Source organism: Schistocerca americana, chromosome 1, assembly GCF_021461395.2.
Source record: "Schistocerca americana isolate TAMUIC-IGC-003095 chromosome 1, iqSchAmer2.1, whole genome shotgun sequence".
Lineage (NCBI taxonomy): Eukaryota > Metazoa > Arthropoda > Insecta > Orthoptera > Acrididae > Schistocerca > Schistocerca americana.
The window spans coordinates 204,009,113-204,023,411 of NC_060119.1; positions in this window are offsets into that span (position 1 = coordinate 204,009,113).

Consider the following 14,299-nt stretch of genomic DNA (forward strand, 5'->3'; position numbering starts at 1 on the left):
ATCATTTTTGTGTAAGATTTATCAGCTGGTTCTTCAGGAAGTTGTAGTTAATAAAGCCTTAATAAAAGTTGTCAATATTTTGTGTACTTAAATACGCCACAGCTATCACTCACACTCCCTCTACTATCCATTGTTTTTATTTTATTCTGGTGGTACAAGAGCACACCACCAATTTACGGTTCATAATATCGTTAGTTAATTCGATTATTAATTTTATTTCTGAAAGCGGTTACATGCATAGGGCTACAAAACTGCCAAGAGTAAATTTACTAGTTCATATAAGAGACTCATGTGAGTAGCACATGATTTGAGGATTATTGACATGATAATAATTTTCTTTCTCTATAGATAATAACATTTAGCTTCACTCTGACATAAAATTATGATTAAAGCAACCGACGTTTTTAAGGTTTTTCACCATCTTTGTGGTATGTTTAGATACTTCTCAGAGACGTTTCTGTAACAGTGTAATAAGAGCACAAGCGTTCCTCGCTGATTTCGAGGGGTTTTACGTGAGTATTTTTAACTGTGCCGGTTTTTAACTACAGTTTTATAGCAATATGTATGTTTTTCCATCAACGAGACGTCTGTTTTTCTAGATATGTGTGGTCTGAGTACGATTAGTGCCACGACTGCGATTTATAGCTGTGTATTGCGTGCAGAGAGTATTTTATGTACCTGTGACGATGTTTTTAACTATCATTTTTTCTGGATACGTCGATTTACCGGAAAAAAGTCTGCTTTGCCTACCATCTTTAGTGAAATCTGTAGCAGTGTAATTACGTGCGATGAGTGTTTGATGTACTTGTGACATCGTTTTTAACTACCGTTTCTTTCGACTTGTATGATTTTCTGTCAAAAATACTTCCTATGTACTAAGATGGTATCCATTATTTCCCATACATATAAGGCTCACCGGCCACTTCTTCCGTGCGGACGCAGAAACAGTGCCCGAACTCTTACAGGAATCGGCAACGCGCCGCGAGTAATGAGTATAATGGGCAGGGGCACCACGAATGTAGTGAGGGAAAATACGTTGAGAATGTGGGTTTCGCGGGAGGCATGCCAGAGATAAATCCCTGCAGTCGCACTATCCTCTGTGTTCTCGGTGGCTCACATGGATAGAGCGTCTGCTGGAGATCCCGGGTTCTGTCCCCGTTGACGTATGTCAACACCTGTAAGCAGCTATGGGTTTTCATTTCATTGCAAAAATACTTCCGTTTTACTAGAAATACATGATGAAATGAAGTCCATCTGTACAAAGATTTTCTGGCAGCTTACGGTGATGGTTTGACATACAGAAGTTACGCTGAGGCTGTGGACCCACACATAAAGTTACTATGCTATCTGATCAGAAGTATCTGGCACCCTATGTAATGTGGAACTGCTCACCAGATGCCATGAGAGGAGAACGCATCAGCATAAAGAGAGGTGGGGAGTATTGTGTTGCCAGCAGACAAGCAATAACAGCAGAATGGGTTGGGTCAGGAGAGGTCAGTGACTTCAAATGTGGACTACTTACTGAATATGACCTGAGTAACGAATCCATCAGGGGCACTTCAGCCCTCGTACAACTGCCCGACTGTTGGTGATGTCACTGTGAACTGGAAATGTGAAGGAAAAACCACAGCCTAACCAATACCAGGCAGACCTCTTGTTGTGACTAACAGGGATCGTCCATTATCGTGGAGTTTGGCTGTCAAAAGTTGCGAAAAATCAGCAGAAGTAATCACTCATGAGCTCTAAAATGTTACCAGCAGTCGAACTAGTACAATAACTATGCACAGAGAGTCAAGAAGAACGGGGTATAATGATCATAAGCCACACATTTCTGTAGTCACTGCTAAGCGACGATTGTGGTGGTGTCAAGAGTGACGATATTGGACAGTGGATGACTGGATATGAGTGATGATTTGTGAAACTTTCTGCCAGATTAACACTGTGTGCCGGACCGAGACTCGAACTTGGGTCCTTTGCCTTTCGCGGGCAAGTGCTCTACCACTGAGCTACCCAAGCACGACTGACGCCCCGTCCTCACACCTTTTATTCCGCCAATACCTCGTCACCTACCTTCCAAACTACACAGAAGCTCTCCTGCGAACCTAGCAGAACTAGCACTCCTGGAAGAAAGGATATTGTGGAGACATGGTTTAGCCACAGCCTGATGGTTGTTTCTAGTGATGATTTGTGGTGAATCACCTTGTATCCTAGACAATTCGATGAGACCGTTTGGGATGGACGAATGCCTGGAAGGCGTTATGTGCCATCATGTGTAATGCCAACAGTGAGGTATGAAAGAGGTGGTGCTACAGTATGGGGGTGTTTCTCGTGGTTAGACTATGGTTGCCATATTGTGCATAATAGAGCCGTGCGCTGCTCGTGATCATGCCGTTTAGTGCTTGTGATCTTGTGTTTACAGTACTGCCGCCTCGTTTATTATTCGATTTACCAGCGTCACTAAGTTGCTGGCTTGCCTGACCGTGAGTGGCAGCAGCAGCGCTTGACGACAAGAGCCCTTTGGAGCGACCGCTAGTACTTCCGGGTCATCGTGCGTCGGGCGCTGAGTCGGGAGGGAGCAGTAGTGAGATCCGGACAGCCATGACTCTCCCGATCGTTGCCGACACGCATGACTTGAGTGGGGACGACCTTGGTTGGTCGTTCGGTCGGTCGTATCATCGGACGACGTGTGTTTGGCCGCCGACCGCTTCTGGATTCTCTGGTGATTCGTCCTTGTTGTTCCTCAGTGACTGGTTTTAGTATCATTTGAGTTGTTTGTGGAAGTGTTTCTGCGGAGCCGTGTGTAGCTTTTGGTTTTGACTGACCAGTTCATGTAACGCTCTCTGCGTGTTGGATGGAATCGCTCGATTGGTACAGAGCAGCGAGGAAGTCTCCGTGGCGTGGGGTCAGGCGCAGACCGCTGGGGCATGCACTCGCGGTCGGATTGTGAGGCGCTAGCAGCGAGAGCTACAAATTTCGCTGCCCGCAGAACCTGCACACTGAAGTTGAGTGATCAGTTAACCTGCTATGAAACCTCAACTGCTGTGACATCTCTTCGTCCATTGCCGGTTGTTGCCTCTTGGGCCGTTCCAACTAGCAGCAAGGTAAGGTGTGTTGGAGTTGGCGAAATTTTGCCGCCGTCTTCCTGTATCGTCTTTAACTATTAAACTGGTTGTTACTTATCAGTGAAGTGTGCCAGCGGTATTTCCTGTATTGTGGCCGTTAACGCCCCAGTTATCTGCCAGGGTCATTAGCGTAGTTTTCCGGCAGTGTGTTTTTCCTCGCTGTGTTGAGGCTGTCTGGCACGACATGTAGTTCGACAGCCTTTGAGTCGTTTGTTCATATTTTTTTATAGTGGTGTTTGTGCCTTGGCTGTTTTTAGACGCCAATTTTGAAGACATGGTGCTGCTGTTATCTTCGTCCTCGGCTGATACTTTCCATTGCCGTGCCGTTGGTCAGGCGGAAGGAAACTGATCAGATTCTTGGTCGGTCCTTGAGCCGTCCCTGGGTCGGGTTGCCATCCGATTATTTTACCTTACCTTTGGCTGCCTGTCTCATCTCACCTTACATTAGAGCAACCTCCTCAGGCCAACACTTGGAACACTTCTGAGAACCCTGAGTTGTTCAATGTCTTATGTGTGGCCTTCAGCCGAGTATTTATTTATTTATTTTTTAATAAGCCCTTCAGCCATGTGTATTCTTTAAAGCAATTTTTAATAACTTATGTTCAGACCTTCTTAACTAGACCTTCAGCCACATTGTTTTAATTTGATCCTTTTAAGGTAATGTGTAACTAAGCGGATTTTAGGAAGCCAGCCAGAGTGGCCGAGTGCTTCTAGGCACTTCAGTCTGGAACCGCGCTGCCGCTACAGTAGCAGGTTCGAATCCTGCCCTCGGGCTTGGATGTGTGTGATGTCCTTAGGTTAGTTAGGTTTAAGTAGTTCTAAGTACTAAGGGACTGATGACCTCAGATGTTAAGTCCCGTAGTGCTCAGAGCCATTTGAACCATTTTTGGTTCTTAGGAAAATAACAGTTTGTGTGTTTTGTTCAACTGACAGAAACTTATTACGGCCCCCTCCGCAACCATAGGCTGCTCAGCTCTATCCTGCAATTCCAGATTACTATAATAAATCGTTGCATTCGGGGTATATGAACAAATTTTACTGCATTGTGTACTGATGACAGTACAGGAAGAACTTGGAGGTGATGACTGATAACGTGAAAATATACCCTGTTATAAAGAAGCATCTGTGAGCAATTACTTGTAGGAAATAGCATTCCTAAGATGAACTGACGTGCCCAGAGGCTCGTCCTGAACCGAACTGAACACTTTTGGGATTAATAAGGACGTGGACTTCACTCCATGCTCCAGCTACAGTGTCCAACATCACTACCTATTCTGGAGACGACTCTTGAGGAAGAATGGGCAACAGGTACTCACACACCTCACTGCAAGTGTCCCCAGCGGAGGAAGCCCCCACAAAGGCGAAGGGCGGACACGGCACATATCCGTCAGAGTATTATATACCGAGGGTGAAAGGTTACAGCACTCGTTATTTAAAATTTAAGTATTTTCGTAATTATTAAGTTCTTGTTAAAGATGTTCTGGTTTCACTTTTACAGTAAATAACAATTCAAATATGATAGTAATGAAAGATATTGGAATCAGCTGTCATGTTGAACTGTACCAACAATTTTCCTTCTACGTCCCCTTCTGAGGTGCAAACGCCCACCAAGGGACGGTAATGTCCTTGTTGAGAACCACTGCTCGAGATGGAAGAACTAGAGAAATGTATCGCGACTGTGGAATCAAACAGTGACGTCCATCACGGATGGGTTGGGCAACGCCACCGCCACCAGAGAATGACGCGTGTCAGAAAGCTCTCTAACGGCCTGCAGCGCAGTGGAGCGATGGTACCTCGGAGGCAGGGTGGGTGACGGGCAGCCAGTGGAAACAGCGATATGCAATTCAATGTCCGCGGCCGGCCGGGGCCTGGGCCGCGTTCGATTACGAGGGAGGAAGGAAGGGGGGGGGGGGGGGGCAGACAATTTGGCAGCAGGCAGCCGGGGCCGCATTTCCGAGCTGGGCGGAGTGGTGTGTTCTCTCAAAACAGATTGGATCCTTCACTGCGGAATGGAAGAGGCCGCTTTCTCTGCCGTCGGTTCTCCAATAGATTGGACCCATTAACAGACCATAACTTTTCTTCATATTTCCCCGTCATTTGTACGAAAAAATAGCGCTTGTAAGCTCAGCTCAAGAACAGATTTGGAATTAGATTACCTCAGATAGAACAAGAGTAACTCTGTGTCATAGTAATTCATCGTTTTTGCCCTCTATTGGTCACAACCATTTTCCTCCTCCCAGAAACGGTAACTTTCTGTCAACAACCGCACGATCACGCACACACACACTCACACAAACACACACACATACACACACACACACACACACACACACACACACACACACACACACACAACACACACAAACACACACACACACACACACACTCACACGGATACACGCACACGTGCACACACGCACGCACAGACACAAACGTATATCGCAGAACACGCACAGAAAATGTAACGAAGAGCTTGTTACACACCAACAGCATGGGATAACAATTAATGGAGAATGCTTAAAAACTACCCATTATGCTGATGATATTGCCTTATTGGGCAAAAATAAAAGCGACCTACAAAAAACACTTCAACAGGCCATATCAATTCTTAGAAGAATAGAGCAAGATGACAATAAGCATAAACAAGAAAAAGAAAACTCGAGAGGCGGAAAAATAATACAGTTGATCAACGTCAGGGCAGAAATTATCACAAGTAACTATTTTCAGGTACCTCGGAAGTATCACAGCAGATGGTAGAAGTACAATGGATGTTAAAGATAGAATAACCCATTAAAGAGAAACACTTATCCAGAAACGACCGCTACTGACGTGAAACATTCTCTCCTTTATACCAGGAAACGAATGTATGTGGCAGAAACCTGGACGCTGAGGAAGGCACAAAAGTAAAGTTATAAAGCTTTGGGGAAGTGATGTTGGAGGGGAATGTTGAAAACAAGAAGGACTGGCGGAATCGTAAACGAAGAACCTCTGACAAGAGTAAGGAGCGTGCTCAAAACAGTCACAGCTAGGGGGAACAACATGATTAGCCACATACGCCACCGTTCATCCTAGTTCACTCCTCGGATGGAAGGTGCAATGGAGTGAAGAATATTGAGCGGGCGACCGAGACAAGAGATCACGGACGAAATTAAAACTGGCAGAAGAAACTAGAGGCTAGCAGAAACAAGACAGGAAAAAATGAGCAAGCTAACCAACTTTTGGACTGAGGAGCAAAAGAAAAAAATTACAGGCAACATACACTACCAAACTCATTATTCAGTAAAGCGAGCCATGATTTTAGGCTTTTCCAGCGTATCGTGATTTATACCTGCGTGCATCCACCTTTCTTCCCCCTTCACGGTGAGAATGCGTCCTTAGCGCGCTATTGCGCAGGACTCGCGAAATCTCCGACCAAGATTGCTCACCAGCAGAGTTGCAGCACTTGCAGACATGTTTTCTGGGAGAATTGTTGCAACTAGCCCCAGGTAAAGCGCGACATAAAAGCAAAGGACCCAGCGATGTGGCGCAGTGGTTAGCACACTGGACTCGCATTCGGGAGGACGACGGTTCAATCCCGCGTCCGGCCATCCTGATTTAGGTTTTCCGTGATTTCCCTAAATCGCTCCAGATAAATGCCGGGATGGTTCCTTTGAAAGGGCACGGCCGACTTCGTTCCCCATCCTTCCCTAATCCGACGAGACCGATGACCTCGCTGTTTGGTCTCTTCTCCCAAACAACCCAACCCAAAAGCAAAGGAAAATGGGCCACGGCTTGCAAAGAGAGAAGAAAAACCTGTTGCGACGGCGTTTATCCCTTATTTCGATAACACAGCCGCGAAAATTCACGTAGTATTCCGGAGAAATAACATGAAGTGTGTATCTCGACGGCCACTAAAGATGAAAGCCATCATGGCATCTGGAGTCCAAAAAGACCTGTGGTGTACTTTGGTCTGACCATCTACACTTGTGGTTCCCATCCTTTCTGATACCATTATCGCTGAGTTCAATCATATGTATGCCAGTAACGCTGAGACGTGGGACTTAGCGAAAGCAGGAAAGGTGTGGATGGGGCCTAACCAGTTACCGCTGGTTGCACAGAAGACACATATCTACTTTATTTTTAAAAAAGAAAACTCTCAATAATCATTTTCAAATATTTTATTATACTGGTGGCTGAAAGCCTTATTAGAAGAATTGCAAGTTATTATCGGCTCAAGGCCACAAGCAATGCTATACACAACTGCTGACGGCCTGATTAAGAAGGTTCAAAATTATTCGCCGGCTGAATGCCAGAAGCAATTTCGAAAATACACAACGTCTGAAGGCCGGAATTACAAGAGAGGAAGGCAATAACATCTTAAAACATTAAGGTAAATTTTAAACAATTATGATAACTTGTCCAAATAAGATGGAGTTATCCACAGACAGTGCTCCCTGGATCGCCCTGAGGAAGGTGACTACAGCTGCGTAAGCGGTTAGACAGGCAGCCAAGAGTTGTGCTCACGTAACAGGAGGGCAATTCACACTTGGGCTAGCTTAAGCGCCGATCGACCGACTAACCAATCCACCTGACGCTCAATTAGCGGTACACCGATGGAATATTTTTAGGCAAAGACGGACAGCATCATGTCTTCAGAAACACACCGAAGGCCGAAGAAAAAACTAGAACCAAGGTAGACCTCCCAAAAACATACGCACAGTACAATTCAAGGGGCTGTCGAACTACACCCCGTGTCGTACAGCATCAACACGGCGAGAAAAGGCACACTCCCGGAAAAGTACGCTAACCTCCAGGGCAGGTAATTTGGGCGTTTGGCCCCAAGGCAAAAAATACCGCTGGCTGCTCTTCACTAATAAGAACAACACTAAATCCAAACTAACATCAGGGAGTAGAAGGCGGCTAATAGCTTCCACCAACCTGACAGACTCTAATTGTTGCAGTTGGTCTCACTGACCCTGGGAGCAGCAACACGCAAACAACAGCGAGATCTCAAACAGTGGAGGTTTCAGTATTGGACATGGCTCACTCAACTTCAAACGTCGTGGGTTCAGTCGTCGGCTACAGCCCCTTGGCCCGCCAGTGCCAGCACGTCGCCAGCGGTCCCGGCCAGCCCTCGCACTGTAGACCTCCTCGCTGCTGCGACCGAGGCCGAACTGCCTGACACACATGATGACCTGGAATTCTAGCCATGGCACAAAAGATAGTACCACAGTACTGGCTGTCGATAACCGCTGCTGCCGGCCGTTGTGGCCGAGCGGTTCTAGGCGCTTTAGTCTGGAACCGCACGAACGCTATGGTAGGAGGTTCGAATCCTGCCTCGGGCATGGATGTGTGTGGTCCTTAGGTTTGGTAGGTTTAAGTAGTTCTAAGTTCTAGGGGACTGATGACCTCAGATGTTAAGTCCCACAGTGCTCAGAGCCATTCGATCCGTTTTTAACCGTTGCTGCTGCCACTCATGGAGAAACAATACTACCAACTCAGTGGCACCATTAACACAAGAAGAAATCGAGACACCACACTACATCAATTTATGAATGGCAAGAACGCGAGCCGCACACGGCTCAACCCCCTCCTCTCCCCCACCTCCCCTCCCTCCCCCCCACACATCATCATCAGCATAAGACCGAAATAAATGTTATAATGAAAAACTAATTTCTTTGAACACTTCTGTTTTTAATCTTATGAGAGGTAAATGATATTTTGTTTTTGTGCATTTTTATACTATGAACTACTGATCAATGACACAGTAGGAACTGCTTATTTCTAACAATCCTTTTTATACGACGACGAAGCAATTCTCAGTGAATCGTGAGTGCTACCAACAAATCCTTTTCGGAAAAGGAAGCTAATTGCAAAATGCACCACTCCTCTCCTCACAGACACTTGCTGCACCCACAGCCTGCATGCAGATTTAAAATGAACCAAATTGAAATATTGCACCAGTTTGTTGTTTGTAAATCACTTACTTGCAAGACTCCTTATTTCTGAACTGGCAAGAAATGGAATCTTCAAGCTGCTAATGCTTTGTGTCTGACCACTCCCACTAATAATAACAAGAATAATATCTAGGCTCAACTGCAGCATAGTACCCATTACATGCACTGAGGTGACAAAAGTCAGGAGACACCTCTTAATATCGTGTCGGACTTTCTTTTCCCTTTGTGCAGCAACTCAACGTGATACGGATCCAACAAGTCGGAAGTTAGCCGTATTGCATCTATTGACGTCCATGATTACGAAATTGTTGCCAGTGTACGATTTTGTGCACGAAATGACCTCTAAATTATGTCCCATAAATGTTCCATGGCATTCATGTCGGGCAATCTGGCTGGCCAAATCATTCGCTCGAACTGTGCAGGATGTTTTTCAAACTAATAGTGAATGATTGTGGCCAGGTGACATGACACATTGTCATCCATAAAAATTCCATCGTTACTTGGGAACATGAAGTCCCTGAATGGCTGTAAATGGTCTCCAAGTAGCCGAACATAACGTTTTCCAGTTAATGGTCGGTTCCGTTGTACCAGAAAAACCAGTCCTTTCCATTATGGACCCATCATCAGCTTGTACAGCGCGTCGTTGAGAACTAGGGTCCTTGGCTGCGTGAAATCTGCACCAAACTCGAATCCGACCATTAGCTCTTACCAACTGAAGTCGGGGTGCTCATCAAACTAAGTCACGGTTTTCCAGTCGTCTATGGTCCAACAGTTATGGTCTCGAGCCTAGGAGAGCTCTACAGGTGATGTCAGCAAACGCGCGTCGGTCGTCTGCTGCCGTAGCCCATTAACGCCAGACTTCGCCGCACTGTCCTAAAGGATACGTTGATCGTACCTCTCACATTGATTTCTGCGGTTATTTCAAGTAGTGTTGCTTGTCTGTTAGCACTGGCAACTCTACTCAAACGCCTCTACTCTCGGTCGTTAAGTGAAGGCCGTCGGCCACCACCTTGTCCGTGGAGATATATAATAGCTAAAATTTGGTATTCTCGCACACTGTGGATCTCGGAATACTGAATTCCCTTACGATTTCCGAAATGGAAGGACCCATGCTTCTATCACTAACTACCATTCCACGTTGAAAGTCTGTTAATTCCACTCATACAGTCATAATCACGTCGGAAAACTTTTCACACGGGTCAGCTGAGTAAAAATGACAGATCCGCCAAGGAACTGCCAATTTACACCTTGTGAACCGTCATCTACGTCATCTGTATGTGTGCATATCGTTATCCCATGACTTTGACCCTCAGTGCAGTTACTCTTGTGCTGTCAGTTAGTACTTTTATAGCTGCGAAGTGCATAAGTACGTGTTTAGTGAGTGGACTATGTGAGGAAAATGTTGTTGTTCACAAATTCGTTTGAGGAGGTATAACCTCCGGCGCACTGTGTCCCATGTTAACGCACGTATTTTAAAATAAACTGTTGTTATTGGTAACTTATGTACGAGGGTTGGAACTTAAGTAGTGGCAACTACTTATTCACAACCGATACAAAAGATTTACATGTTTCCACCTGTAAACTGTCCTGCAAATTAGTCACCATCGGTGTATAGAATTCGTTGCCAGCGATGTGGAAGGCGTAAGGTACCGTTAGCAGAGACTGTTCTGTTGATGGTGCGAATTGAGCGGTGTACTGACTGTCGAATCTCTGGAACAGTTCTGTAGCGAATGCCACGGAGGACTTAAGTCCGGGGGGTATGATGGATTGTACATTAATTCCCAGTTCCATCGACCGAACAGAGCAACCACAGCTTGCGCTGCACGCGGCCGCCCATTATCGTGCAAAATGATGGGTGGATTGCGCAGAAAGTGTCGCCACTTCTTTCGCAAAGCTGGTCGCAGGTGATGCTCCAAAAACGAACAGTAATACTGTGCACTGACAGTCTGCCGTGGAGGAACGTAATGTGTTAGGATAACACCATCACAGTCGTACACGAGAATCACCGTAACTTTAGACCATTCGATTGCCACCGTAAGCAGAACAGGCTCTGTTAACGGTATACTACGGCTCCAACATCGCTAACAACGGGTTCTACACAACGTTGGTGACTACTTCGAAGGACAGTAACACGTGAAAACATGTAACTCTTTTGTATCGGTTGTGAATAAATAGTTGCCACTATTTAAGTTCCAACGCTCGTAATAGTTTTTACAGTCTTACGAAATAGTGACAACAGTAACGGTGGGTAAAGACTATTTTGCTTCATGACCGAAGCATAATTGTACCGTTGTGTTTCTACCCCTCAGAAAGTTTCATTTGACCCTTCAGGGGGTAATTACCCCCAGGTTGGAAACCACTGACCTAGACGGTACAGGAAACGTGAGCGGAGCACACGGATAGGGAATAATCGCATTGCCTGTTGAGGAGCATTGTTTGAATTACAACGACACTAGTTTGTCAAACTACGCCAACAAATTCCGTTATACTGTTCTTGCTTAAAGCAAGACAGTCCGTGGCAATATCCAATCACGTCACGCCGACTGAAGATCTCAAACCAGTGGCGTTCCTGACCATCGCAGTGACGACACAGAGACTGAGGACTGCGACTCGTACTGCGGCAGTCCATTTATTACTCCCCCCGCCTCCCACCTCGCGAGCGGAGCCGCGCCCTGCTACCGCGGACTGAGCTCGGCAACGGCATGGAGGTAGCACGTAAGACGGCTTCCATCAGAAGGCAAGTGAGTCATGAGGACCGCCTAAAGATGGCTACAATTCAGGTTACCAAAAAGTTGCACAGTTCTTAGGATGACACTCGGCTGAATTCTTTCTTTCGCTTACTCCATAGTCCCGCAGCGATGGCAGGGTCGGCGCGGTTAGAACGGATTTGCCCAGGTTAGTTTTAGGGGAGGTCGGATCCCCTTCCTGCCGCCATCCCGGGACCCCCAGGGATGGAATCAGTGTACCCCAGCTGTCTGCACCTAGTATAAATCGTGAAATAGTGCGAATGGGTTTCAAATGTCTGCGACGCGTGTAACTGAGGCTGAATGTGGGGACCAGCCCGGTATTCACCTATCAGGATGTGGGAAACCTCCTAAAAACCACATCCAGGCCGTCGACGTTCATCCGCCAGGCGGGTTCTATCCGGGGCCGGCGCGCCTACCCGAGTCCAGGAAGCAGCGCGTTAGCGCTCTCGGCCACCCTGGCGGGTTGATTACTCTCGGCTGAATATGCGAGAACATTAGAAATTCAACAACTTGGTTAAAATATTTAAGGATTAGAAACCTCAAGATACAATTCAGCTAGTTTTCCTATGACGCAAACTAGACTGTGGTGTCGAAAGCACAGCACGCACCACCAGGCAGCACCACAGGACGACAGGTCGACAAGTCACTCCAGAGGTGGCGTAGTCCCGCGATTGCCGCATCAGAAAGTACAGCGGTGGCGCCGCCAGGGTAGAGCAGAGCGGGTAGTTCCAAGTAAGCTCGACTACCGAGAAGACCGCCTTTTACTTTAATACTTCGTGCCGCATCGTCTGCTTCTAGCGAGTCCACAGAGCCCTTCTTCTGTGAACTTCTAGTGGAACAAGAACTGTGTCCAACTTAGCTTCTGGAATAGTAGTGGAATTTCAAGATCTGCTGCCTGTCAATAAATATGTGTGTTCTTGTCACTAACCATCATCAGTGTTTCAGTGTTCTCGTTCTCTTTTCACAGTGTTTCCCTCAGTGCATTATAAATGGTCGATGATGGCGACGAGTAAAATCTACTTCTTTGGTTGTATGGCCGGCCGGTGTGGCCGTGCAGTTCTAGGCACTTCAGTCTGGAACCATGTGACCGCTACGGTCGCAGGTTCGAATCCTGCCTCGGGTATGGATGTGTGTGATGTCCTTAGGTTAGTTAGGTTTAAGTAGTTCTAAGTTCTAGGGGACTGACGACCTAAGATGTTAAGTCCCATAGTGATCAGAGCCATTTGAACCATTTAGTAGTGAAGGCGGTTTGATTACTTAGATCTGTTGTAACGATTCTGGAAAGTTTAGCCCACCTTCAAGGGAAACCACATAAAGGACGTTAGTATAACTAGTTCCGAAGTACTTACAGGGCAAGGAAGTCAGCAGACATCGAACTGATTCAGGAATGTGTATTGGGGTCGTAAAAGGTCAGTAAAACTCAAGATAAAATGTAATAGAGATGTTTAGCAAACCTAGATGGGAATCTTGGAAGAAAGAAAATGTTGAGAGAGTGAATCATTCAGCAACTGGACTAGCACTCGTGGAGGAAAAGACACTGCAATGAAATGACGAACCTACAGCGAAGGGTCTGCATCCAATGCGCTCAGTTTTGAAACTTCCTGACAGACGAAAACTGAGTGCTGGATAGCGAGCGGAACGCGAAACGAGTAAGTATGTTACTGAGCTTCCTCGTCACGCTTCCTGGTCCATTCTCACAGGTTTACTTCCGCAAGTAACTTCCTTCCTACCTTTCAGAAGCCGCAGAAGTTCTCATGTATACCTTGCGGTATAAGCACTCCTGGAACAAAGAATATTCATGGGGGTATGATTTAGCCAGAGCCTAAGTGATTAATCCAGAATTTTTAGTTATTCTTTCATTATTATGGAGTTCGTAAGTCTTGCTCGGATAGCCAAGTCGGTGAGAGTATTGCTAATATTCGGGCTCGAGTCACGAACCGATACACAGGTTTAATCTGCCAGGAAGTTTCAAGAACAATATCGTTATCTTCAAACAGTGCTGGTTAAATTTAGGGAATTGATATACACGTCTGTTGACTCCAACGTACAACTTGGGTAAGGATTATGGCAATGCGTTTAGGAACATCTGTGAGTGAACAAAGGCCATCTTTGTGTCGGTCTATATGCCAATAGGGCAAAATATTGGTAATACACATACAAAATATCCTTCGAGACGCAATACAATACACTCTGAGACAAAAAGAAAGGACCCGCCATGAAGGAATTATCCGAATGGTACGGAAATCGCTAGATGTAATGCACATGTACAGACAAACAAATATAAAAACGTCAGAAAAATTGGATGATTTATTCAAGAGAAAGAGCTGCGCAAATTGAGCAAGTCAATAATGCGTTGGTTCACCTCTGACCCTTGAGAAAACAGTTATTTGGCTTGGCATTGATTGGTCGAGCTGTTGAATGTCCTCCTCTGGGATATCGGGCTAATTTTGTCAGATCGGCCCGTTAGATTGTCATAATCCCGAGTTGGTTAGAG